The sequence below is a fragment of the Chroicocephalus ridibundus genome, chromosome 1, assembly GCF_963924245.1.
Source record: "Chroicocephalus ridibundus chromosome 1, bChrRid1.1, whole genome shotgun sequence".
NCBI lineage: Eukaryota > Metazoa > Chordata > Aves > Charadriiformes > Laridae > Chroicocephalus > Chroicocephalus ridibundus.
The window spans coordinates 71,461,749-71,486,118 of NC_086284.1; the positions used below are offsets into that span (position 1 = coordinate 71,461,749).

General features: G+C 39.4%; 1 long non-coding RNA gene across 8 annotated transcripts in view; it reads right to left on the reverse strand.

Annotated features, from left to right (window-relative positions):
* Positions 1 to 24,167, reverse strand: part of LOC134517507 (uncharacterized) — a 199,618-nt gene extending 175,451 nt beyond the window's left edge. For all 8 annotated transcript variants that reach the window (XR_010071654.1, XR_010071653.1, XR_010071652.1 and 5 more), the window contains exon 1: positions 24,015 to 24,167. This is a non-coding gene — a long non-coding RNA (uncharacterized LOC134517507). The remainder of the gene's footprint in view (positions 1 to 24,014) is intronic.
* Positions 24,168 to 24,370: the final 203 nt, after the last annotated feature.

Consider the following 24,370-nt stretch of genomic DNA (forward strand, 5'->3'; position numbering starts at 1 on the left):
ATAGCCCCAGGCTAGTCCTGCAAAGGCAGCATCACTGGGTTGGGATTCAGTAGTGGCTGCTTTTCCTCCTGCCTTCCTCCCAGGTGGGTTGGGGACGGATGCATATCCCAGTTCTGGAACATCACGTGTCTGGTTTTCTGAAATGAGGTTTTGAAATTCTAGCTTGTGGGAAATTGCTGAATATTTGATTTCGTAATTAAGGTGGAAGGAAATACCACATCAAAATACCGTAAGTTCGTGCAAATAAGAAAATTTCTGTTTCGTATAATTCTAGTCTAGCCTCCTTGCTGTTTTCATAAATCGTTGATTAACTATGTACTAGGAAATACTCCTTTTCCAAGGAAATAACGTGTATATAAGGATATAAAATTTGTTAATCCCTGCGTGCACAGTAGCAATAGTTGAAATGTTATGGAGATAAGCTCCTGATGAGGCTTTGGTATTGATGATGAGAGTATTCAGTTGCTGGAAAAAGTCTATCTTACAGATGATATAGCAAAATTACTTCAATGGCTAAGGGTATATTAGTGTCATTAGGACAAAGATTCAGATAAGACAAAGCCACTTACAAATAAATATGAAGATGGGAAGCATATGTGGCCATATGGAAACTCAAAGCAGATGATGGAACAACTTAAGAGTAGAATGATCAAAGTTACAGATATAACCAGTTAGATCAGGAAACTCCCATAAAGGGAGTAGTAGTGATAACGGACAATAGACTGAGCAAGCAAAAAAGACAATGCTGTCACAGAAAAGACAAACGCTACACTACGTTGTGTTAATTGGAGCATCGTATGTAATACAAGGAAGGCAGTTTTTCCGCTCTGTTTGACTCTGCTGAGCTTCATCCAGAGAGCTGTATTTAGTTTGGGCTACCACATTTTTCAAAGATACAGACAAATTAGAAGGACTTAAGAGAAGGATATCAAAAATGATAAAAGGTGTTGAAAATAAGGCCCAGGAGGGAAGCTTAAGAGACTGGGATATGTTCAGGCTAGAGAACAGAAGCCAAAAGGGAGACATAATAAGTCTTGATAATTGCATAAAGGGGTGTTACCAAGAGGACAGGGACCAATTGTTCTCATTAGTCAACGGGGACAAAACAAGAAGTAATGGACTTTAGCTGCAACGGAGATAATAGGGTTAAATATTAGGAAAAACTTCACAACTGCAGGAACAGTTAGGCCGTGGAGCAAACCGCCAAAGTGTTTTGCAGAAGCACCTCCACTGCAGGATTTTAAGGCCAGAGTTAATGTTGATCTATCAGCAATGGTTTAAGTTTAATGAAATCAATCCTGACACAATACGTGAGGGAAGGAGAAAAAAGACTGTGCTGAATGACCTGCATGGGATGTGTTTGCTGCTGAACAGCACTGTGATTCTCTGACCCCGTGCAGTACGATGAGAGGTTTATCTCCTATAGTTAATTTTGTCCCTCTCTATAATCCCTGTCTTCGTCTGAAAGAGAAAACGCAGAGATGTGTTTTCCAGGCTTGAATTAATACTGATATGTATCCGCCTTATTCATATAGAGATGTGACCATATTTCCTATCCTCAGACCGGCTGGTCACTAGTGTGCATTTCGAGTGTCAGCTGGGAACAGAAGCTTTCATACCTTCCAGCCTCAGGGTGACTCTTGGGTCTAAGTAGTGGCTGGTTGTGCCTGACACCTTTCTGCAGTGTGCTGCAGGTAAGGCCAGGGTTTGTCTTTAAAGCCCTTTCAGACCTTCAGCCCCATATTTTCCATTAACTAGTAAAAGCACGATTTATACCCTAAACCTACACTTCCTCTGCTTGGAGTATGACAATTGCTAAAATAAATCTCTTTCATGAACACAGTGCCCCCAGCCCTACACTACCTGCTTGCTCGACATCCTTCATGTAGGCCGAGCTGTTAAAACTTAAGATAAAAACACTGTGCATCAGCATCTCTAAAATGAGCATTAGGACTAGTAACAAAATCCAGGACGTGGACAGCTTATATTGATGGCAAACTTTTTCAATTACTCTAAGAAATTCCCAATGTATAAATGCAAATCAGATCAATAGTTAAGCCAAAATTCTGAGGTACCAATATGCAATTAAACACAAAGGGAGGGGGTGGTGGCTTTCTTTTTGTTGTCTCTTGCACTGAAATACTAAGTGTCCTCAAGCCACTGCTTAATGACATAAACTGGAAATGAAGTAGCTGAATGAACCCCCGATATGGACATGTTCTGCCAACAACCATTCTAGTGCCAGCAATAAATTCCCAGACTAAACAGTTTAAATTTGGCATTCTCATTTGTGATGCTGTACTTATGCTACGCTCACAAGATTTATTCTCTGAATTCTAAGTATTCTAGAAAATGAATTATTAGAAATATGAAATTTTGGATGACAACCATACGTGTACAGCAGATTAAACTGATATTTGAACAAAACACTATTCTTATCAAAAGAAATTTGTGGTGGTTTGAACAATAATAGCTACAGTCATGGTCAGTCAGGTTTCCACTCTAATTTCTACTTTCAGGAGACTAAATCCAATGCTGACTGGAGCCTGACAACCAGCTCTCAGATGAGACAAGATGCTTTTTTTAGCAACCAACAGAAATACAATTTTCTGTACTAAATCACCATGATTTTTTCCTAAATTTCACCTGATTTAAAAAAAAAATAATAAAAAAATCTTCCTCTTGTATAACTAAAATGGTTTTCAATTTAAATTGGAATTTGTCCAAAGGCTAGTTCAGAGTGGCTTAGGTATTCTGACAATGAAAAAGGAAGAAGTATACATTTAAAATGGACTGCAAAACAAAACAAACAGAAAAATCATCACAAGCATTTTTAAATGTGGACTTAATATGCATGTGTAGCAGCTGGATTGACACAATGGACCCTAACGGCTCCTTCAGGTTCCTTTCATACTGTATTATTCACTCTGCAGTCAGAGTACCAAAGACACAATTTTTGGGAAAAAGCCTATATTTTTGCAAACAGCTGCATTTAGACAATGACATAGGCGATGTTATCATATGACTGTCCCAAAAGAAAAGTGCTCTTGTTTAACAGAAGTATTTAGTATCTGGAAATAAGGTCGTCCGTGGGTTAGCATGGGATGTAAGTCAGAGCACTATTTGGTCCAGGGCTGTGAAACCTTTAGCTGACAGATTCCATAACCAGAAATAATGTAGCCTTGCCCTTTATTTCCTCACCTGCCAGTTTCCCAAGACCATTCAAATTTAAAAAATGTTGCTTACATAACTAAGCTCATTTTCTGTTAGAAATAATGAAAGATGTTTTGGATTTATTGAGCAATTTTATCTGATTTATGAAAACCACTTTTGTCCACTCTTCTCTTTTCTATTACAAGTAAGTGTACTGTACTGGGAATACTGAGCTAATGCCCTCGAGGAAGACCATGTGACTGCAATTATTTATGAATTAACATGTCACAGATTTGAAGCTTTGAGACAAACACATTTCCCAGCTGCACATTTGTGACTTCTGAGTTTGTAAATGGAACAGATGAAATAATGACTTGCTCTTCCTCTCTTCTCTATTCCTCTTATATATTGGTTAGTTTACTTGCTGGATATGTACAGCCAGGTAGGAGTAGTTACGCAGGTATTTATCATTCACAGAGAATGTAAATTAAACATGCCATTACTTTATCAGCTATGACAATAAATACTTGATGCCAGACTGTATTTCTCTACAAGCGATGTTATCATTGTTTTTAATACAGCATTTGCCTTTAGAGATACAAAAACAATTTCTGAATGCTAATGCTGCTTAAAGGCAACACAGTGCAGGAGTAAAACCCCGCAACTAAAGAGTGAATTGCTTTAAAAAGCACAGTAACACGTGCTTAGTTAACGCTTTAACTTGATTTGTGCTTTGGGAGCCAAACAATAATTTGACTGATATTATTAGATACATACTTGCTTGGTTTGTCCTGCAAACTTAAAAGTCAAGCTGAAATCAAACTCAGATGTCTTAATCGATAGCACAAACATAAAGGCAAGAAATATATGTAGAATACATATGGTTTTGCTGTCAGATATAAACAAGTGTAGCTGATACACATACATACATATATTTGTTAGCTGACTATGTAAATTGAGATGAAAGCCCATTTTCAAGCATGACCTGTGATAAACAAATGCATATAAATAAACAATAAACCAAGATAACACTAGAATAACATCAATTAAAACAATTACAATGACTTCTAGTCATCATGAAGTATTGTTTCAGTTCCATCTTAAAACAGGAAAAGCTCTCAATTGTTCTTAAATCAACTGGTAACTGATTCCACATTTGTGGAGCCTTGAAACAAAAAGCTTTTTATCCCTAGTTTGTATTCATTCTAGGACGTGGCAGTTCCACAGCATGAATAGAGTGTAATGTATAAGCTGCTCTAAGGGAAAGTAGCAGGTTGAAATACTGGACACTGATTGACACAGTACTCTCATTGCTATTTTATATCCATATTTTAAAAGTAAGACTTGCCAGGGGAAAAAAAAGTCATATCTAAAGTTGACATGACTGGCAAGTTGAAAGTGCAATCCAGATCTGTGGAATTTTACATAGTATTTGATATTATGCCAGATATACACACGTAAGTACAGAAAAGAAACCCACAATGGAATATGATGTAGAAAAAAAGCCTTGGAATTCTGATAATTGGTCTGTGCTATTAACCAGAATACTAAAACTGCCTCTTCGTTCCTGCTGGCAAACAGCAAGGTAGAGTAGAACTCAAAAGTTAATTTTTTTTTAACATACATATATATTTATATATAAAATGCACTTATTTTCTATCTCTTCTTGAAACATACCAATAAACCATAAAAAAAAATTTTCTGTCCTTCAAACTCATTTGTTTTTCAGGTACTGATTTCCATGTTTTCTCTAGATAAATCCTCAGGAGTCTGGAGAACTGCTAGGATCATGACATCAAAAGGGACAAAAGATTGGAAGCTGTCTAATGACAGGAGGGTGGGACATTTAAATCATACTCTTTAAAAGTGTTTTTCTTTTTTTTTTCCCATAAGCACTTATAGGACTTAAATTCCTGACAAACACATGAGAGAAAGGCTCAGTCAGCCCTTTGAGAAAGAGCCCTGAATACTGCCAGTTGCAAAGTTCCCTGAACTTCATGAAAAAGTCTTCATGAAAAAGGGGAGAAAGGTATCAAGATTTGATATTGGGCAAGTTAAAATAAAACAAAGATAAAAGTAAGAAAGCTCAGTGGCTGTTGTTTCTTTATAAATCACAAAGGCACTGTAAAGGACAGAGTAAAAAGGAGTAATTCAGGGGATTGCTTTACTGCCACTGAACCTCTGAAAAAGAACATTCTGAGAATAGAAAAAAGAAGGGTGGCATGCCTGGAAAGGCGAGATGGATGTGTGAGAAAGGCATTTTGGAGAAGAGACTGTCGCCCACAAAGTACTGCAGAATAAAGTAATCAAAGCTGCGTCTGAGGCAAGCCATGACTCCTGCAAACAGGCAGGAGGGGAGGCCCATGTCGTGCCCCCAAATGGTCCCTATGGTTGGTGCCCATAGGTGGGACGGGCAGGGCACCATCTGCTCACCTTTTCACAAGCTTGTGGATGAGCCGTGTCTTGCCCAGAGCACTGTCACAATTTGTTACCACTCAGCATCAGCCACTTCACTTGGATCAATGGAGGACCAGTGCAAAACTGGTACTTTTACAGATAGGGAACTGCTGGGATGGAGGAAAAGTGTCTGTGCGTGTGGATTCCTGACCCTGGCGACTCCGAACCTGCGAGACCACAGCATTGCAAGTGGAGGAAGAGGACGGTAGGTCACGCTTACTACTTTCGCTGAGATAGCTCACTTCCCAACCACTCTGAGCCCTACCTCCCATTCTGCTGTCTGCCACAATGCCCTTTTATTCTGGTTTCCTGCTAAGGATGAGGATTTTGAAATCTAATGCTTTGTCTGTCCAAGAGGTGAACCACACGACTTTTAACTCCCCAGCACCTGCAAAGGTACAGAATGCAACTGTCCTGGAGGGCGAGCAATTTGGTCCGCCTGGCTGCCTGCAGTAGCTAACAGAGTCTTGTTTTATCCTCACTGCTAGGCACTTCACATCTTATACAAAAAAATCTTGTGTCTTCCTCTGTCAATTAGAAAAATCTCTGGAGGGAAAACCAAAACGCCAAGATCAAAAACTTGGCCCCCATGAAAGTAAAGGGACCAGGCCATATTCCGATGCTGACCTTAAATATCAATGGAGGTCTTCACAGGGAAACTGCGTATAACTGATAGTCTGATATTTAAATCCTGCACAAGATGAAGGACTGACAAATCCAGAAAAAGGTATATTTTGTTTTGTTCATTCTTCTGGAGTAAACAAATACGGATTATGTATGCATTACATCATGCATTGAAGCTATAATTGTCGTAATAAAAACCATGGTCAAGTTTAGGTTCAGACACACCTTTATGAAACCGTAGTGACACAGTTTAGATCCTGACTACTGAGAACCTCTGATCTGAACTGGGTCATTCTCAGCATCAGTGTAGGGGGAACAGAGAAAAAAAATGTCCGAGTTTTACAAAGGACAGGTAGAAAAGTAGGAGGTTAATACAGCAGCCTCATGGGAGTAGAAGGGTGGCTGTGAGTGAAATAATGATATTCAGTCAGCGAGCTCCACAGATCCACAACACCAAAGCATTACAAGGGAGAACACTACTAGTTAGAACCTAAACCTATCTGGTTATGTTATCCCTTAGTCATTGGGTAGCTCTGGATTCTTAAGGTCTGACAAACCAAAATAAAAATAAATAAAATGAAATGAAAACAATCAGTTTGAGAAAAGTCACACAATACTGAAAACTAGCAAAAAAATAGGTCAGATTTTGAGCCCCAGCAACCACAGTTCTGTACTTTTAAACTTTGCACCTGCATGAAAATCAACTTTTCTGAAATCAGCAGTCAGAGGAACGGTCCGACCCAGTTGCAGCACATCACCTAATGAGTTGCCAATTACAGGGGAGTATTTTGCAGCAACATGACAACCATGTGTTAACTCCATTGCAAACTAGGATAGCTCTGCAGAAAGCTTGAGCAACTGCTGTGACACTATAACTTTATAACATGGCCGGTCAATAACTTATCTCCAATGAGTCTCCGAATTGCAGTTATAACTGTCTCTGGTTTTGCTACTTTAGTGTCTTTATTGTTCACGCAGTTCCTTCCCTGGCACTATCTTATGATTGCTGATAGAAACCAAATGGCTCTGATACTCTTTGTCTGCGTATATCTGGTAATTCTGTCCTTAATTAAACACAGTGGTTCTTCACAATGGAAGAAGGCAAAAAGTGAGAAGAATTCTCTGAAGTTTAAATTGTTTCTTTCCACTTATACAAAAGGAAACAAGATTTTTTTTTCTTGTTGCTGAAAAACTGTGCATCTATTTTTTTTTAAAGAATATGCTTCTGATACAGCAATCACGTTACGTTAAACAACCCAGAGCTCACTACAAGAGAAATCTTATTTTCAGTAACAGCAGACTAGCCTTGAAATTTCAGCCAAATTATTTAGCTAAGATATTCCAAAGACAAATAATATGTCTTTTTAAGTCTCACAGCAGGAAAGGTTATGTTCAGAGGCAAATTAAATTTTAAGAAAGGGTACCTGGGCAGTTCTAGCCATGAAACTAAGGCAAGAAGCAACTGCCTTGCTTAGTCAAAAAGGTTCTAATTGATTTCCCAGATGAAACCATGATTATCTCTACAAAGTGCCTAGCCTCTGTGGAAGAGGAGAGTGGAAGATATCTACTTCCCAAAGGTAAGATGAGGCTGGTGACCAGGCAGCAGTCAGGGAAAGCTAGGACTAGAAACCCAGGCAGAGTAATAGCTAGAAGTGGCTGTGCAAAAACCTCTGAAACCCACAAGTAATTCGGGAGAGGATGAAGGACACATACACTGTGCGTGAGGGAAGAGAGGACCACAGCAGTCTTGATATCTTCTGGCAACCCATGGTTGAGTCAGAAAGAATCAGCTTGATGAAAGACAGCTGAGGTGGAAATAGGGTCCAAGCTGATCACTTGATGCAGTCGGGTGTTTGCTGGGTAATCCCAGCACTGTTAGGCTGAGCAATCTGCAGCATGGACACTCTTTTTAAGGTCTCCCCAAAGTCATAGAGCCTCCAGTTCTCTACCTAACTTTAAGTACTTGAGAGATGAATGAAAGTTAGGAGAGTAGTTCTCCAAAACTCCTTCTACAAGATAAACACACTGCCTAAGAGTAAATCCCGCACTAGATAACTTGGCCTGCCTGCAAGGGAAATTAAGATCGCAGTCGTTAGTTACAGAGGAATTTGAGGGAAACTGTCAGCACACCTCTGATATGCATGGAAGATAGACAGGTCTTAGACTTTGTAGAGAGGAGAAAACTTAGTGGTATTGCAAGTTTCTAAGAAGAAAAAGTTCAAGTTTATGATTGAATCTAAGGAAAGATACTAGATGCAAGGGGAATGAGTTAGTAAGGCAAGTGGATCAGAGCAGCTCTTGGTCCACGATTCCAGAAGAGAGAAGCCAGTAAGTTAGGAAGGTGACGAGGACTAGGATTCAGGCACTCCAGGTAGATTCTCATCTTATTAAAATGCTGACAGTCAAATCATGAGGATAGAGGAACAGAAAAAGAATGCAATACAATAAAAGAAAATGTCTGGTAAAAAACCTAACTTCACTTGTTCATCCACTTGCAAGTTGAGGCTTTTATTTTTTTGCTGGTTTGCTACCACTCAGATCATAACACATACAAAAAGACCGGGCTTAAATAGATTATTTGACTGATATTTTTCAATTTCTCTGCCAACTAACTTGCTACAGCAGATAATGGTCTGCCTGAAAAACTGCTTTTTCAGGCCTCCGACAGGAGCCACGGTGAAATTGAGAGAGGTCAAAAGAAGTCAGCTGCCATTTTCACTCCCATTTTTTATAGAAATGGGCAACAGATTGGTGAAGACATTGCGAAGGCTCTAAGGCAATCACTCTTTCAATTTGTCCAATATTAGTTTCAATAAGAACCGAGAACAGAAACAATTGCCAGCAGCCCCTAGTTGATTTGTTAAGACTCACTCTTGTCCACTTCAAATCACCTTTGACATTTACGAGCTCAACTTTGCAAACATCATTTGAGTATTATTATTTTATCTGATGCCTCTATTATGCCAGCGTCTAGCCTTCCATAATGCTAGAAGTGATGCATAGGTATCAAGAACACCATTGTTTCTTATGTCCCCACTTTGTGAAAAACAAGGAAGCTTTTGTTATTTTATACAGACACAATACCTCCAGCATTACACATGCAAGGTATAGTAGTTTGGAAAGATTTATGTGTATATATCCAAAGTGAATTTGAAAAAAGGGTGATCTAGTTTGGCAGATATTTACAATAAGAGTAGCATATTGATGGCAAATTAACTTTCCCCTGCACCTACATTCTCCTATGTAGAAACCATCTTTGTAGAGCTCATAGGGCATAATAAGCAAAGAAATGAGAATAGAGAACGTTTACAACACTCTAGGTTTGTTCTCTTTGCAGCATGCAACAGATTGCACGCAACTCTCCTCTGAAGAGTCACAGGAACAAGAAGTAAAATAAAACTATGCCAAACAAGGTAACAATGGTATTGACAAATATACCTCGGATACAAATGCTCAGTGTGATTTACTCAGTATGGTTCCACTGCATGCACTGGAAGGAAATGTCTATCTGGGTCAAACAGTTTGAGAGATAGTGACCAAGAAAGAGAGAGAGAGAAAATAATATCAGTGTGGGATGGGTGGTGTTGAGTAACCAGTGCAGATTCTTACAGAAAAGATGCCACTTTTCTTGAAGCCTAAATTGTACAGCACATGCATTCTGCCTGCTGTCTCCTGTAAGGCTGAAACCCAGAGACTGTCAATGAAAATGGAAAATCATCTGAACACAAATCAAAGAAGAGTGGAATGGGCAATGCTGAGGACCATGTTTAAGAAGAGCTGAACCGCTATGTGGGTTTGGTAACACAATATGTCTGCAGTGGAGTCTGCACTGGGATGCAGTGTAGGACCCCAGGCAGGTTATGGCACAGGCTGTCCTAAATATAATTTAAAAAGAAGAAATAAATGCAAGCAAGGACAGTTAGTATTTTGTTGGGGGTTTGCACACAACTGTGGAAGAATAATAATCTTTTGGGGAATTTTCCCCTCTGTGAGGGGAAACTTGAAGATGATGGCATTAAGCTAGACCGAGCAAAATTTCTATAGCATGTCCAAGGAAATTCTGTTTGCAACTCTTTTTTACTACATCTTCCGTGCCTTGCAAGTACCTAGTAACGAGAAGCTTCAGGCATCCTGGAAATGAATACTTGGAGTTATTTTGACGAGGGTTCTTTTTTGTGCGCATAAAGAAATATTTAAAAGTTTCTTAAAATGTTACAATGTAAAGAGTAAATAAACATGAAATGTGCAGAATGACTAGTAAAAAAAAAGGTGAAGACATTGCCCCTCTTCTTGACTTGGGTGCAGAATAACTCAAGCTCTAAGGAACAAACCATCAAATATTCTGTATATGTAAGCCTTCTCTCATTGGTTGCAAGTAAGCTACAAAAATTCCTATTGATTGCACTGTGGAAGGATCAATGCCACTAACACCTTGATATTTGCTCCCACTTTCCATTTACTTTTCACTTGTGACTTTAAAATATAAGTGACAATGAAGCATTGTCTCTATGGTATATAAATGGGAGCTTATTTCCTGCATTTACTCTGGTTTTCTTAGGGGAAAGGGGATTTACAGTTAATAACAAATCCCGTTCCACATTTGGATTATTCCTGTGTACAGTAAAAACTCCTTGAATTTCAAATAATGCCAATTTCCATCTCTTCAGCTGGAGAGGCGGTGGGGACTCTGGCGCGTGCCTTTTATCTCAGAGCCGTAAGTGCTGTGGTAAAGGACTCAGCCATAAATAATCCCACGTGTCGCCAAGGCTGGTGATAAGCAAATGCTTGCTGAAAGGCCCTCGCTCCCTAATCTTCACGGACCTGTCACACGGCGCTGAGACAGCCTCAGCAGCAGGTGAGTCGCAATGACCGGCCCAGGGCACGGTGGGTGCTGCCGTCCCGGTCTTTGCTCCCTTGGCATTTCCGTGCAGAAGTAGCATAGAAATGTCCACCACCCTCGATTGCTACTGGTAACGGATGGGCATATGGAGAATGATTTAACTGATTACCAAGCCTGTCTTTCACAGTACTTTATCAGCTGACAGCAACTTGCAAAAGAAGGAGCCAAAGAGACAGTATTAAACCTACACCCCAACATTACATAACTAAAATTTTCATAAGGCGGGGAAAGACAGATATAGAGAAACCCAGCCTTTTGTTTTTTAAGAATCTGTTTCTTATGAAAGCTTTTTTAATAAAGGAAAACGAACAAGAAGATTATTTTGAAGCTTCAGCAAGCAAATTTGTTTAAAACTATGAAAAACTCAGATAGTAGCAAGGGTAATGTTTAGCTTGTCTGCTATTATATTCTCTCTATTTAATGGTTTTGCCAGGTTCCTTTCTGGGACATCCGCTATTAGAGTATACTAATACTCACTTAATCCTACTACAACTAATTATATATCCCCCTTAACCAGCATCTTACTCTCTGCCAACAGAATTAAACCTAATGAAATATATCAACATTGAAGACTCAGATGATGGCACTTACTATCCCCACAAAATAATTATAACCAGTAAAGATCACACACGTAACGTTACAGTGGCAACACCTAGAGAGTGGGAACAGCATGGTAATGATATTCAAACAGGAACCCAGCACCCCCTCAACCCTGGAACCACTAATAACTTCAGCTGGAACAATTGACAGAGGGGAAATGAATCATTCCCTTTGACAAGAACAAAACTATATTAAAATGTAATAGTTTATTAAACAACTGACTCCAGAAGTTAAATTACTAAATTGCATCTCCATGGGTTTTAAGAAGTACTGTCTGATCACAATAGTGGATTGCCTACAAACTTTTATCTTAGCCATTGCCTCCAGAGTTGCTGTATTTAATTATTTAAACATTGTATTAATGAAACATGTTATACTGCTAAGAAAACTACTTTTATCACAACACATGAAAGACCAAAAATATAATATGTGGTTTACACTGCACAACTGCATTTACATCCCCCTTGCAAATAGCAAAAAACATCCTCTCCCTGATCCTCTCTTTCCAGACTGCTCTGCCTGCAAGGATTTGCAGAACTAATTTAGTGGCTGCCATTGTTCTTGATTCTGACTTGATTTTTTTTTTAAAAAAAGAATGGAAAACATTTAAAACATTTTGCTGCACCTGTTGTGCTGCATTATGACCCACTGTGATTTCAATTTATGTCACATGAGAACATGCCACCGGAGCAGCAGATTGCATCATGTGCAAAAACCCTAGCAGTGCTGGAAATTGATGTCACGTCACATTTTATAATGCATATCCATGCATATAATGCATAGAAACAAGACGGCTAAACTAAGATCAAAAAACCAAGGAGAAAGAAAATAGGCATGGCCTGAATGAAGTTAGGCAGAACCAGTCTGCTCTGTACATGTGTCCTTTAAAGGCTGGAAACCTCCCCTGCACAATGAAGACCTCTGTCACTTCAACTATTGAGAACCTAGTAGCAATAGTAGATAAGCCACAAGGGCGAAGTAAGACACATTTTTAAGTGGGCTACAGGTGTTTGCTGACATTAGAGGAACACTGTAAATTAAGAAAACTTGGAAAAATTCCATGTTCTGGATAGGTGTAAGGTCTAGAGATGAATGCTTACACCTCATCTCTGCTTGGAGAAGCAGTCTCTCCTGCCACCTGAAGCCTCTCCCTCAGGTTCTTTTCTGGTCCTATCTTCCCCAACTGCCGTCCTGCCTTTCTCCTTGGCCAACTGTCCCAAGAGGGATAAAAGAATTTGGCAAAGTGCTCTGGTGCGCAAGAAAGACCAAAACTTAGGTACTTAAATGAAAAATGCAGAAACGAACAAAATATTAATCATATGAGCTTACAGTTAAGCACCTTTGAGAGCCCTTAAGAAGAGAGACTTGGCTTGGAAACCTGCACTATGAACACACTCATTGAATAATCATGTTTTGTGGAAGGAGATTTCAAATACACTGCAGAATCCTGTATGGAAGACTCCAGCACTGCTTTTTCTCCTCACAAGGCACAAGACAAAATATGCCTTTGCAAAGCACATTTTGCAGTCCTGCAGCCTCTTCATAGGAAAAAATGGCAATGATAATATTTCTCTGCCCTACAGTTGTATTAAAAATATTAATGATGACAAAATTCTGCAAGAAATTCTTGGAGATCATTTAAAATGCTAGAAATGTTAAAAAGCCATTCCTTAGCTGCCTAAAGAGTGTATCGAAAATCTAACTGCTATTACATAGCGACCCTTTACAGCCAGAAGAGCAGATGCACTGTGGATTAAACCCAATGAAACACCCTTTTCTTAGGGAAGAAAGAACAAACATATGATCTGAGTTCTGCTTGGTGCTAGTGACACTTCCAGTGATGTACTGTGTCCACTTTTTTGACCAATGTCCTTAAAACCAGATGTGGAAATTTTGGAGAGCAGAGGTCAGAAGAAAATGAGAACGTTCAGCAAACAAGACCTATGAATGAAGGGTGAAGGGGCTGTAGTTATTGTATCTAAAAGTAAAGAAGACTGAGAGAGAAATGATAGCAGCTGAGAAATATGTAAGAGAAAGAGAATAATCTGTATGACAAGCCCAATGTGGATAGGACAAGAAGTAATAGCCTTGAATCACAGCAAGAGGGATTTGGGTTAGACATTAAGAAAAAAATTCTAATTGTAAGAAAAGTTAAGAACTGGAGAAGAACACTTACCTCACCTGGGGAGACTGGGATCTCCAGTGTTGGGAGATTTCAAGAACAAGTCATGCTGCTGTCTTTCAGGCACATTCAAGTTCCTGCCATTTACACGGACTAAATAATGAAGAGCGTCCTGTCTCCTGTGACTCTAAGTTTTACTGGGTAGTTTGTACAAACAGTAAGAAGTGGTTTGTTTGTGTGACAGCTACAGGGACTGGCCACTTAGTGTGTGGAAGCCATTAATGAAAAGCAGGCTTAATGGATCTTCCAAAAATATTCACCTGCATTTCAGTGTGGGAAGGCGATAACCTATTGCTGAAGGAATCCTGTTCTACTGACAGGAAGAAGACCAGGAAATGAATTCTCCCTGGAAATTTCCTTCTGTGTGGTAGCCAAGCCAGCCTGGGATGACTTTCCCAGGATTGTTCTCCCTCCACTTGCAAGCAGCTGCTGGAAAGCTAGCTTTCTGCAGACTAAACAGATGGTAGAAGGGTCGGGATGCAGGTGAATTTGTGCTCCAGGAGGACAGGAAGGAGCACAAAACCTCAGAGGAGGTGGTTCTGCTGTACTCTTCTGTATGGAAAAGTGTCCCATCCGAGGCCAGACAAGCAGGTGGTTTTCAGGGGCTGTAAGGACGCTGGATGTCAATAACAGCGTGGCAGCACTGAGACCATGAAAATGATGGAAAAGTTGACATGGAAAAATGACAGACCTGTTATTGAGAGTCCACACTGAGGTCTACTCTCTGAGCTTAGTGTCAAAAGACTGAGGCTATGGCTCAGCAGGCAGAACTGCATGCTGACACCAAAATGAGACATGCAGGTTGTGATTGCTTAAGCTGGTATTCCTGAAACGGCTCCTGTAACATTGAACTGTGTTATGAAAGAAAAAGAGTGTTTTGAGTTCTTCTGTGGGGTGAAGCAGAGACTACAGGGCTGGAAAAGGGCCAAGAGAAAGGGACTTTGTAGGGAAAGTGTGGCTTATGGAGGACTTGAGCTCAGCCAGGACTTACGCTTAGCTTCAATCCCCTCCACCTGCCACACGGCATGGCTCATGTTTTTTAGTTTCTCTCTTGCAAGGAATAGGCCTTGGCTGGATGAACAGTTGCAATTAATATTCACCTGCTCCTCACAGGAAAATTGTGGCTTGCCTAGGAGATCAGAGAAACCAGCCTACTGTGGCTTTGAGTGCATGGGGTCCATGTATGGTGTAACCAGTAGGTAACTAGGATCACTGGATCTACAGCTCAGGTAGTGTACAGGTAGCCCATGCATTGAGAGTGGCTGTTTATCCAGGATTTCTGGAAGGCAGCTCCTTGCTCTAACTGAATCGTGAATGCCTGGAAATATTGAGCAAACGATTAGTGTCCACGAATTCTACCTGGAGCAGAAAAAGAGGACATATCAGTCTTTTTACAGGCCTATGGCAGCACTGGATTTGAATTTTTTAAATGCATAATGACTTTCCACAAAGCACGACTATGAAAGACATCTTGGGCACTGCGGAAAAAAGCCTAGACAAAAAAGTAGGGTAGGATCAGTGAAAACCCACACATACAAATATATCTAGAGTTGAGAGACTGGTGAGGACCCACAGAGGATAAAGACAGAATAAGTGATTTGATGAAAAGAAGTAGTGTAAGGGATGTTCCCCTTGTCCGTCTTGAAGGTCGAATACAACTAGGGAGTCAGGGAGAACTGTAAAGATAATAGAGGAAACCCACGTCCCCACTCAGGGAAACAAGATCACTGTTCTTACAGAGGTAAGATTGCCCTGCAATAGTGTTACACACAAAACTGACAGACTTTCCAGGATCTTGGCTCAGGAGGGTGCATTTATCGCAATACTAAATTCATGAATGGCTCTATGTTAAGAGCACCTTGCTTTCTGACGTGCTTTTGGAAACTCAGAGAGCTAACTGACATGACAGCCAGTCCTTCCACGTGATGTAATGGCTGTTGGTTTCATAGGCCCCATGTTGTAACTGCACCTGTGCTGTTAGGAGAACTGCAACCAAGGACTTGCCCCCTTCATCTTGCTTCTGTATTGCACCGTTCTTAGATGACCTCAAACGAAGATGAGAAGGACTCACAAGGAGAAGCATGAGGAGAAGATTTCTATTTTTAACACAAAAGGCAGGAGCAATACAGAGAAGAGGTGAAATTCAGACAGGTATTCATATTTTTCACACCTCTGGTTCAAGTGGATCTTCCAGTACTGGTGGTCTTGTAGAATTGCAGCCTTTGGGCAGTGGCTGGCATGAATCTAGTATAACCTTTGGTGCAATCCTGTTGGAAAGACTGCACGAAATTCTGTCCCCTTAATCTCGTGAGAAACTGGAGCAAAAAGTTTCCCTTTCCCTTCGGCAGCTTTTTTTTTTTTTTCAACCCACATAATCATTTCTGTGTCCCAAGGACTTTTGTCTCTGTCTGCACTGTCTTGGGACCCTTCTCACGACTGTTTCTCTCATTTCCTCCCATTCTCTTGATTCTCTTCCTCCTTCACTGAAGCAAAACCAGTCAGTTTTAAACAACCTACAGCCCCTGCTTTTCCCACTAGAAAACCCTGCACCGCATTCATCACAGGCTGTGGTTACACATTTGGGGGCAGGGTTGACTTGAACTCCTTTCAGCATAACAAACTGGGAGGGCAGGATTTTTAGAAGACGAGGGTCCTGTTTGTCAGTGCACCACAACCCTGCTGCTTACTTGAGCCATGACTGCAAGAGAACTAAGAGTAATTGAGGCCGGATTACTGGTGGTTGGTTTTTTTGTGACATTTTGTTCTTTGTGTTCCAGGGAGTAGATAGCACTTTGGGTACCCGCTGAGGGCCAGTCCTTCATTCAGGAGAGGGGAGGTGTGATATTACACGTCTGCTTTATCCAACTTGTCCTCCAAGTGGTAAATATGTGTGTGGGTATGCACATATGCAAAGAAAACTTAAAATAATTTATGAAGGAATTACAAAATCCAAGATGCCATAATCTTACTTACTAAAGAAAAAAAGAAACCAAGAAACCCCTCCCACATATGAGCAGCTAAACATTACCGCACTTCAAAATACACCTGGGGAAAAAAAAATATTGCTGGACTTAAATACACTAACAAACTTACACTGCCGTAAAACAATGTATTTGAGGATTTCAGCCGGATCAGCTACTCATAATGTTCTCCTGTTTTGCCAACATACTATGCTATGAGAACACGTCTGTAAATCCTGGTGTAACAATGTCCTCTAGATTATATTCCGTTTGAAAAACTTTCAGTAAACAATATATTAAATGCATAGGATACAACACATCTAAGTGTTAGGAAATGGGGGATAGCTTTCCCTCTGCTGTTGAAGCTGAGAAAGTATTCATTATCTTCCTGCCCTACCTTTGTCCTGACCCCGCCAGATCCACCCCCCCAGGTCTCAGAGGTCCCCACAGCTCTCCCTACTTTTCAGTTATCTTTAATCAACCAATTCGGACAACGCATTTTGACTCGAAACAAAAACACATCAACCAAATTAGAATGGTGTTAAGATCAGGTGGAATTAAACAGAGTCCATGGTTTTAAACACAGAGACTTCTCTTTATGCTAACAAAAAAAATATTTATGGTCAAGAAAGCTTTAAAATCCTGTCCTCAAGATAGTTTATCTACATTTGCTGTCTGGACATCTGGTTTTGGATTAGAGTGGGGTGAGAGTTGGTGTGGGTAAATTGTGAGGTGAATTATTGATCCTCATCAAAATTATCTGACAGAAGCAGCTTAAGAGTATCGTATTGATGCTGTAAAAAGAGGGGCTGACAATATATAGTATTTAGCAGCATTAGGGTAAGGTAAGGATATTACCACTGGGAGAACGATATTTCTTAATGAAGACTTACTATTGCCTTTGAAACTGGAAGGTAAATTGATGCATTCACCTCATAGCATTCAAATATCACATACAAATACACCCTAAAATATCACCATAATGTCATTCTTCCTACACTTTCCAAGGAGGCCTGTCCCCTGAATTGTCTGTAAACTGTGCTTTTAGCTCTCCCCATAAATGTTCCCCTAAAATTCTCAAAGATAATATGCAGAGAAAAGTACTTATTAAAATAACATGGCAGGCATGGCTGGAACTGACAAAACCAAGAAATTCTTGGTTAAGATTGAAACTCCATCTTTGAGACACCCCATTGTGCTTTGTTGCATTTTAATAAGTGTTCATCTGACCCTCTGCCAGTTAATTATGGGGATCTTCAGAATTTTGTTCTGGCCCTCTTGCTCTTCAGTACTGATGTGCTTCTTTCACTTCTATTTTTAGGGACCTTAAGGTGAGTTATCATTGTTAACCTGATAACACCCAGATCTATTTTGCTCTTTTAGCTGATCCTACTGAGGCAGCTTTTAGTCTTTTCATCTTACCTCCCTAAAGTGCAAATTGGGATCTTAACTGAATCCCTTAAAAAAAAAAAAAGATAAAATAAAAGAGAGAGAGAAGAATCACAAAAATTAGATCCTCTTCTCCCCACCAACCTACTAAAAAGTAGCTCCAAGTTTCATTAGATGAAAATCTGTTTATGATTTACAGTATGGCCAACAGAACCGAGGTACTGGTGGATCTTATTTAGCCATTTCCTTTGATTTTTTATTCCTTACCCTTTTAAAGGTACTTGTTTCGATTTACTTTGGATTTCCCATGTGAAAATAAGAAGACATTGAGAGGATACCGTAAATCTTCCTGCAGCACTACTTCTTGTTCCCATTTTAAGGTGTAGGAATCTCCTTTTATTACCTCCACAGCAAGGAGCAATACGCATACCTACGAAAATTTTAATTCAGACGAGAGAGAAAAAAAACGAAACCAACCAACCAAATAAAAAAAAACTATGGAAGAAAATGTTTCCTAATACCTCCTGTGGCTGCTTTCTGCATCAAGATTTTCTGGGTTATTCCTGAAAGAAACATGGATTGGAGAATGAATTAATTTCCTCTGAAATGTAGCCTGTCACCCATGAGGAGACATTGCTCTGCCTGGTAAAGTAAAGGAACCTCAGGAGGGGACAGAAGTAAAGCTAGACATCACTAAAGAGCAACAAAAAATTGTGATTTTTTTGGAGGTTCCTGGGTACAATGATGGTAGAGAGGATTTTTCAAAACACTGTAGACAAACACTCATGTTGTTATACTTGTCTGAAACACCCCTCTGAATCTTCTGAGATTTGTCCATCACTAGAAAAATTTAATGAATACTATTTTACTTGTGGAATTTTCCCATTGAATGCAAATGATTCCAAAAGTTTATTTTCAGAATGTTTCATGCTTGCCTTTGTCAGACAGCTGGTAGAGGGAAAGGGTTTCAGAAATAAAGAAAATTATATGTAATGAATAACCAATTGCAGTAGATGCTAGGAGAGTATTTTTACTGTGAGGACATAATGTTGCTATAAGCTAACCTTCTCCACCCCCATAGGGTAAAGAACAGTTAATGAAGGAGAGGATGCTTTTATTAATCTGTAGTCCATTTCTGTGCTACATAATCATTAGGCATTCACTAGTAGTTTCTTCCACCCACCCCATATTTTGTAGTCAAAAATCTTTTTCCAACCTTTGATAAGAAAAGAGTGATAAATAGTTAACTAATACACTTTGTCTATTTTTTCAATATAATCAATAAAATCTTAACACGTTTATATGCCCCGATATATAGGAGGTCAATGTGCATTTTGTTTTGAGAAAATCTTTCAAGACTGGGATTATCATGTTGTTTGAACATCTCTCAAACTGTACTGCTTAGAAGCAGTCTCCCTGTGTGTAGCTTTGTTCTGATAAAGTCATCCCGATGGTGGATTTTCCACTGGTGTGTATATGCTACAAATAACATGATTTTCTGGTCCCTTTTTTTTTTTTACAGTTTTCAAACTTCCTTCTCCTCTCTCCACTCAGGAAATATTCGATTTCCAGTGTAGCTGCTGGGCTAAGCTTTTTGGTTCTGCCTCTGCTCCTAAACAAAGTTAATGCCTGCTTGTTAGCTCTGCTTCTTTAGGTTTGGTCCAAAGCCGGTTTTCTGTTTACACTCAGACATTTGATCAGCTACTTAGATTGTTTTCTTAGATTCTTGTTTAAAACAAGAATTATAGGAAGAATACCTCTTTATAGTGGAGAACACCCTCCTAAATCTGAGAAAACCCTCGCTTTATTTTTGTGGACAAGAAAGGCAACTTTCTGAAAGCTTGAAACATTATCAAATGAAGGTTTAAGTGGTGGCATTCATTTTTATAGCATACTGTTGCTCCAGTGAACTTGAACAGTAAGCCTATGATTAACTTTACCTTTTCTTTTTTTTAAAAATATAAATCTAACTTTGATTTTTGCTTTTTAATTTCTAAGAAGATTGGGTAAAAATATTCCAAACCAATGCAGTTCTACTCCTCACACCTTTTGGACTATGAACACAATGCGTTCCTATGCTCATACTTTCTGACAGGATATTATTGCTTTCCTCTGACATATAATTTTATAGTATCTGCTCCTAGTCAATTGCCCTTTGATATGTAATTTTATAGTATCTCCTACCGGTTTCTCAGACCTTTTTTATTGGTATTGGTCAAATCAGGTGTATAAAGTAAGAACATCTTGAGAAGTTTGAATCGAGTGAGAATGAGTTGTCCGCTAATTCTGCTGGTAGGTCCCAAGCCCAGTGCTACAAAAGATTTTTGCCATCTTTTTCCAAAGGTTTGTTAATTAGTCTGTCCTGGCTTGCCTATGGGGCTACTGCCAAATCTTTAGGCCCTGATCCTGCACTCACATCTTCATGTCCAGGATCCTATCGACCTCAGCAAGTTTTTAGGCAGATTGAAACATCAGGTGACCGTGAATTTGTTCCAGGGGAATTTCCTAAGACAACTGGTTGTGGAGCAGCTGAGAATTTCCAATGGGCTGGAGATCAGCAAATGCACTGATCATGCAGCTTCTTGTCTTCTACATGGTCACAGTAACAGTATCTGCCCATCTATCATTGGTGGACCCTAGGGACCCTGGTGACAGTGTCCTACATATATACACACACACACATATATATATCTGTACATACATACTTATACATACATATGTATATATACTAGCATCATGTAGTTAATTTACACACAAGTATGTATATATATAAAATTACTAGTAGGCACTTGTCTCCTGAGTGCATTCATCTACTTCCTGGTTTGCCATATTTCTCTGTTTGACATGATTTGTTTTCCTCCATAGGATTCTGGGCATGGATATGGCTTATCTCAGTCACGTCACCTCATTCAGGTAAAGCACAAAAAGTGAGAGAAAAGTCAGAGAACTGAGAATTGTGAAGTCATTTGCATTAAAAAATAAACGCAGTGGAATTATACTGTACTAGAGGTAGCTGATTTGGGATTTTGGATCTGATTCCTTTCTTAAGCATACAGATATAAATAAGGAGGAACGCTGCTAAATCCACTGAGGGCAGCCTTATAAAGCTACCTAAGAATGAGGTCTTTGTTTCTGGACTTTGGGCTAATATTTTTACAGTTTTCTTTCCGTGGGAGTGATAAATGCAAAACTAACTTCCAAAACCCACTCACTTCTTTTACTGATCCAGAATATGACCACAAGATACAGCTCTAATAAACCAATCTAAAAAAAGGAACTGTGATCTCCTAAGAACAGTGGAATAAAGTTTGCATTAATTTTTGTTTAAATACTACAGTTATGTAATTAATAAAAAAAGTATCCAGAACAGTAAGCACATTCTGGAGCTAAGATTATTTTCCTTTACCGTAATGAATATCACTCTTTTAAAAAATATTTCATCCCTGAAATAAAGAAACAATATCTCTGTTACTTTCCTTGAGTATTTTATATTAAAATGTTGTCTATTTCCAAGTGATCCATGCATACCTGCTTATTTAATTATTTTTTTTAAAAATACAGCTATTGACATAGTATAAAATACACTTTGTGCAACAAAAAGCCTGCTAAGACTGTGACTTCTGACATAAAGGAACTAGGTTGCACTGTCACACAATACCTAGAGTTTAGTTTCTCTTAAAACTTGTATTTAACTGTTAAAAGGAAATTATGGTAAATGTAAAGTTGGAACTCATTTTTATGAACTCTGATTAAAATGCAGAGTTGGTAACTTGGAAAACATCCCAATGATACCTGAGGGGTGAAGCAGGAGGATTAGAGATGCTGAAGAAAAAACACACAGAACTGATCATTTTCCCACTGTATCCATTAAAAAAACTGTAGTTCTTGTTTCTTATAGTCTTTTTGTAGTTTCCTCACAGCCTCAAATTTGTTAAAGAAAATGTGACATCACTACGGATAGCTTCTTTAAAATCTTCTCAAGCTGCATTTCACTTTATAAACATCTCTGAATAACAAAACATGCTGGGCTAGATCCTGCCCTCTGTCATGTGCGGAAAATCCTGTTGGAGTTCGCCAAGGTTAATGCATGCAGCTGAAACTTGAATTTGGCCTACCCTTCTTTAACAGGGAGGCCCCTGAGCCATCTGATTTGTACCTCTCTTTTTCTCCAAACTTTTGTTGGATGAGTTTTCACTCCCCAATGCACCACTTTTTCCTTTTTCTTTTTCCTTTCTTTTTTTTTTTTAATATTTTTAAGTTAAGAAAGATTGGAAAAAAGTCAATTTCCAAGTCATAAAACTCTGCCACGCGAAGATCCATGTGGTTATGCCAAGGGCCTGCACCCCTGGCCACCTCAGAGAGCCAGAAACTGAAATAAGAATCTGGTTTTAAGACGAAAGTCATGGAGTTGGAGTAACGTATAAAAGCTGGGAATAAAACTTGCTAAACTGACCGGAGGGTGTTATAATTGACCATGTACGTTCCATAAGACTTTGCTGAACAACCTGCTGTTACTAATATCACCTACTACAAAGGCACGTTGCATACAGTTATAATTTAGTGGTTGTAAATCACCTTGAAGACATAAATTCCCCTATAACGTCAGTGCTCTGTAGAATATGTACATATTTTCCATTTTTTTTGTTAAAGATTTAATTTTTCTTTGGAGTTATAATTGTATTGTACCTCACTAGGAAAACAGGACGCTGTACATATTAAAATACATAGTAATAAAAATTAAAATTTGCCCTTTTTCTGAGGTAAATTTTATGCAAATTTTATTTCACATGAAAAACTTCTTTCCCGCCCCCCCCCCAAATATTCCCAGGCAAGGGACAGCATGGCTTTGACAGAGAAATACACTTTTGAGGTGTAGGTTCGCACTGCGAGGAGTGTTTCAAGTGTCCTGCCGCCCTGTCCAAAAGCCGCTCCAGAGGCTAAAACAGTGGTCATTTCCCCAAATGCCAACACCTCCTCCGAAAGATGGGGCAGCAGCCGCAGCAGCAGCAGCAAGGAACGTGCTGTACAGTTTCTCCTGGAATGCAGACTGGCTTTAAGATAAATACTAATATTTAGAGAGAGAAATATTTACTGATATTCCCCTAGCCAAACACTGCAGCTGTAACTATACAGCCTGTGAAGATGGCAAAGCAGACAGCCCCCTTCCTAAGAGTGGTTTTTATTTTTTTTTTTTTTCTTCCCTAACTATAATGGGTGACTGCTTTTCTGCCTAAACAGCTCTAAAGGGCTATGAAAATTGAAGTCCTTCAAAGCTGTTAAATGCTTCCTCAGATTTACAATAAAATTCTGCATTACAAATCTCCCAGTAAAATCTCTGAAGCATTACGAGCAGTACTTACATAATTTTCCGTTAAGTCAGTATTTGTTTATTCAACACCTAGAAAATAAGGAAAGTGAACGTGGACAGGGAAGGGGAAAAAACAAAGGCTGGGGGTGTGGGGTGGGGGTGGGGAGGAGGGTGGGAAAAAAAGAAAAAAAAAAAAAAAAAGATAAACCCTACCCTGAAACAGCCATGCAGCTATTAAACATATGCCAAAGTAAACAATAGTGTGAGGGTCTGCCATAGCTTTGCCCTGCAGGTAGACGGCAGGCGGCACAGAAGGAAAGCAAATGGCAAGGAAAAGAGAAAGACGGTACAGGATGTGGATGAGATGCCGAGCCCTGAGAGCATGAACGGCCTGATTGTGATCCTCAAGTCACACCATCAGCCATGCAAAACAGGACATACCTTTCTGGCTTGCTGGTTCTGTCGGCTGAAACAAAGCAGTCCCATTCTCAGCGGGAGGCCAAATCAAAATGAAATTTTATTTAGTCTGCACTGTCCCCAGATTGGGTTTCAGAATGACTGCTTTAGGAGATAGCATGGATGTGGCTGATGCATGCTTTGCATATGAAACTGCAATAGGGGGAAAAAAAAAAAAAATCTACATAATCAAAAAAATCTGTGCCGTGTGTATGGCAAAAACCCCTGGACGTTAGTGAAGCAGCTACAATGGATGTTTTAAAAAATGACCTTTCTGAATAAAATGCACATTTGTGCTCTGCGATACTATTTTCAATAAATATATAATAGATCATTTTGCA